The sequence below is a fragment of the Aquarana catesbeiana genome, linkage group LG04 (genome assembly GCF_042186555.1).
Source record: "Aquarana catesbeiana isolate 2022-GZ linkage group LG04, ASM4218655v1, whole genome shotgun sequence".
Taxonomy (NCBI): domain Eukaryota; kingdom Metazoa; phylum Chordata; class Amphibia; order Anura; family Ranidae; genus Aquarana; species Aquarana catesbeiana.
Genome location: NC_133327.1, coordinates 379,641,688 through 379,645,171, shown reverse-complemented (window position 1 = coordinate 379,645,171; position 3,484 = coordinate 379,641,688). Strand labels below are relative to the sequence as shown.

At 38.7% G+C, this 3,484-nt stretch overlaps 1 long non-coding RNA gene across 1 annotated transcript in view; it reads right to left on the bottom strand.

Annotated features, from left to right (window-relative positions):
* Positions 1-2,923: 2,923 nt before the first annotated feature.
* The window catches only part of LOC141141522 (uncharacterized), a 1,561-nt gene continuing 1,000 nt past the window's right edge, over positions 2,924-3,484 (bottom strand). Inside the window, exon 2 of the long non-coding RNA XR_012244115.1 lies at positions 2,924-3,484. This exon is cut by the window's right edge and continues 634 nt beyond it. This is a non-coding gene — a long non-coding RNA (uncharacterized lncRNA).

The following is a 3,484-nucleotide window of genomic DNA, read 5'->3' as shown; positions in this document are numbered from 1 at the left end:
TACACTAAATTTGATGGAGATATTTGATGTCTTTTTGACTTTTACTGAAACGTAGTACCAATTAATTATTGCAGTTAATTTTAATTACTTTGCTAAATTGCTATTAAAATGGTAACAAATGGCAAATTTACATCCAATATATTAATTTAAATACATCACACATGAAGGTTATCTTAGGCAGTTATAATATAATTAATATAGTCGTTTTTAACTGCCTAAATAAGTTTAAAGGCATAGTGGTTGTAAATAGCTAATATAGGGCCTGATTTATTAAGGTTGAAGGTGTTTAATGCTGAAAAACAACATTTCCAGATATATCAGGTAAGTACTAGGGATGGCCGAACGGACCCCTGTTCGGTTCGGACCAGAACTTCCAAACACCACGAACGTTCGGACCCGAACACCGAACCCCATTAACGTCAATGGGACCTGAACGTTAAATATCAAAAGTGCCCATTTTGAAGGCTTACATGCAAGTAATTAGGCATACAATGGTTATAGGGGTCCGGGTCCTGCCCTGGGGGACATGGATCAATAAAAAAAAAGTTTGTGAAAAACTTCATTTTTAAATGAGCAGTGATTTTTTGATTTTTTAAAGTGAAAGCCTAAAAATGAAAAATTCCTTGCAATATAATGCCAGGGGGTTCCCCTTAGTCTTATGCCCCGTACACACGGTCGGACTTTGTTCGGACATTCCGACAACAAAATCCATGGATTTTTTCCGACGGATGTTGGCTCAAACTTGTCTTGCATACACACGGTCACACAAAGTTGTCGGAAAATCCGATCGTTTTAAACACGGTGACGTAAAACATGTACGTCGGGACTATAAACGGGGCAGTGGCCAATAGCTTTCATCTCTTTATTTATTCTGAGCATGCATGGCACTTTGTCCGTCGGATTTGTGTACACACGATCGGAATTTCCGACAACGGATTTTGTTGTCGGAAAATTTTATCTCCTGCTCTCCAACTTTGTGTGTCGGAAAATCCGATGGAAAATGTCCGATGGAGCCCACACACGGTCGGAATTTCCGACAACACGCTCCGATCGGACATTTTCCATCGGAAAATCCGACCGTGTGTACGGGGCATAACTGTAAAGTGGCAGATCTGTACCATGTCTAGAATCTGCTGCAGCAATAGTTGAATTTATAAAGCCAAAAAAATGAAATTTTTCTTGCAAGCTGCCTTTATTTTGCTCAGCAACAGCTGGGGAGCCAGTGTGTATGATGAGGCCACGATGTAGTGCACTGGGAACAAGATTAGAGATTTTTTGGATACATTCTGGTGTCACTTTGACTTTGGATAGAAGTAACGAGTGTGTTAAAATTGGTCTTTGGGTGTTGGTGGCCCCTTCCCACCATAACCCTATAGAGATAATCTTAATGAAATCAAGAATGTGAGTGGCAGGGACTGTATTTTTTTTTCGGCTGCAGAAGATGGGGCAGAGGAATTTGCCGGCTGGTAGATGAGCTACTAGGACCTTGGACACCCTGTGCTATACCATCATCCCATTTTATTTTTATTTTTATCATTTTTATTATTTTTATTTTTAATATTTTCACATTTTAGGCTTTTGGGTTGCCGCTCCTCTATATCTCCTTTCCATATTGGTTTTCCACTCTTGTCCTTGGGATATACCGCCTCAGCTCCCAGGAGGATGACTGTTTCCCCACTGGGGCCTGGCCCATTGCACCATCCCATACAATCACAGCTCAATTGTATGTTGTCTATGGGATATACATTTATATCATTGTTGTTACATATATCAACCCCTGCTATACCTGTCTCCTATGCCCCTCTTTGTTTCCAAATTCCCCCTTCTAATTGGCCAGTTTTACCAATTTATCTTATATTATGTTTATAGATTATTGCATCTGCTCCTGAAGATTGGAATTTTCCATGAAACGGGTCGAGGTATATAGATGCCCATATTACCAATTTTATCCAAGAGTGATATTCCACAACATGTTTAATATCCTGTTATTTTTATTGGCCTCTACCAAGTTATTTATGAACTTATTACAATACGTGAACATAGAATTTGTTATCTGGTGGTCTCCCTTTTTTCTGATATCATGTTGTTAATGTCATGTACCATTCATGTTATCCACGTTATTTTTATTACTATATGTTTAATAAACCTTATAATCATGATACTGGTTCATGCTATGTTACTATGTACATGCCATAACACTATGTGATTTTTGTATATCCACCAGTCATTCTCTGTTCAAGTTGTTCATTTCGGCCGCATGCTTCATATAAAGTCCCAAACTTCCTTTCCATATCATACCATCATCCCTGTCAGTGGAGGCTGCTGAAAGGTAATGACTCGGTATCGCAGGGGCAGACTGAAGTGGGTAAGGAGGAGGAGGGACATATTTGTGCCCCTTTTGTGTGGCTTTTAGGTGCTCTTGTCAACGGGCTGAGTGGTTGGATGTTAAATGACTTGTTATGCCGCGTACACACGGTCGGACTTTTCGTCTACAAAAGTCCAACGGACGCTGACGGACTAAAGCTGGCTGGTAATCCGATCGTGTGTGGGCTTCTCCGGACTTTCAACGTACTTTTTTAGCCTCAAATCCGACGGACTTTAGATTTGAAACATGCTTCAAATCTTTACGTCGTAACTACGACGGACCCCGAAGTCCGCTCGTCTGTATGCTAGTCCGACGGACAAAAAAACTACGCATGCTCATAAGCAAAAACTAAACGGAAGCACTCGGTCTAGTAAAACTAGTGTTCGTATTGTAGGTAGCACATTCATCACGCTGCAAAATCTGTGATCGTTGAATGCAGCGCATTTTATTTCTTCTTTACGAATGCTCTAAAGAACGAAGGTGTTTTGCTGTTCATAATCAGAGTTCTCCCAAACTGATTTCTGGATTCTTTTTCTCTTTGATCTCATGAATGATATAGTATGCTTTTTAAAAACAATGTTTCCATACTAATAATACTTTTTCCCTTTTTTTTTTTTTTTTTTTTTTTTTAGGTTTGTAAAGTTACCACAAAGAACCCATTATTCAATTTTTTTTTTCTAGTGATTATTTTTTAGTTTTTAGATAAAGTTAACCCAAAGCACCGTTTTTGGTTATGTAGATTTTTTTATTTTCAAGACTTACCACTTGAACATTATTAACATTAGTAATGTATTTTTGGTGTGTTTTTTTCAAACTCAATGAGATTGTTGTCCCTTGTTAATTTAACATTGTGTGTAAAATCAATGATTTAAAAGAAAACACATAAAGTTTTTTGCTAAACTCAAAAAAGATCCATTTATTCATGGTCAAAATAAAATAAAGAGGAAGTCAACGCTGGCAAAAGTCGGTGTACAAGAAAATTGGGATCTTGCGGAGTCCATATAAGAGGGAGCACAATCTGGTCCAAGAATCCCAGAGATCAACAGCACCAGCAGATGATCTAGATGTCCCCAGACTGTGGTCCTACAACAGCCTGCGTCTTCTGTCAGACCAGACTGA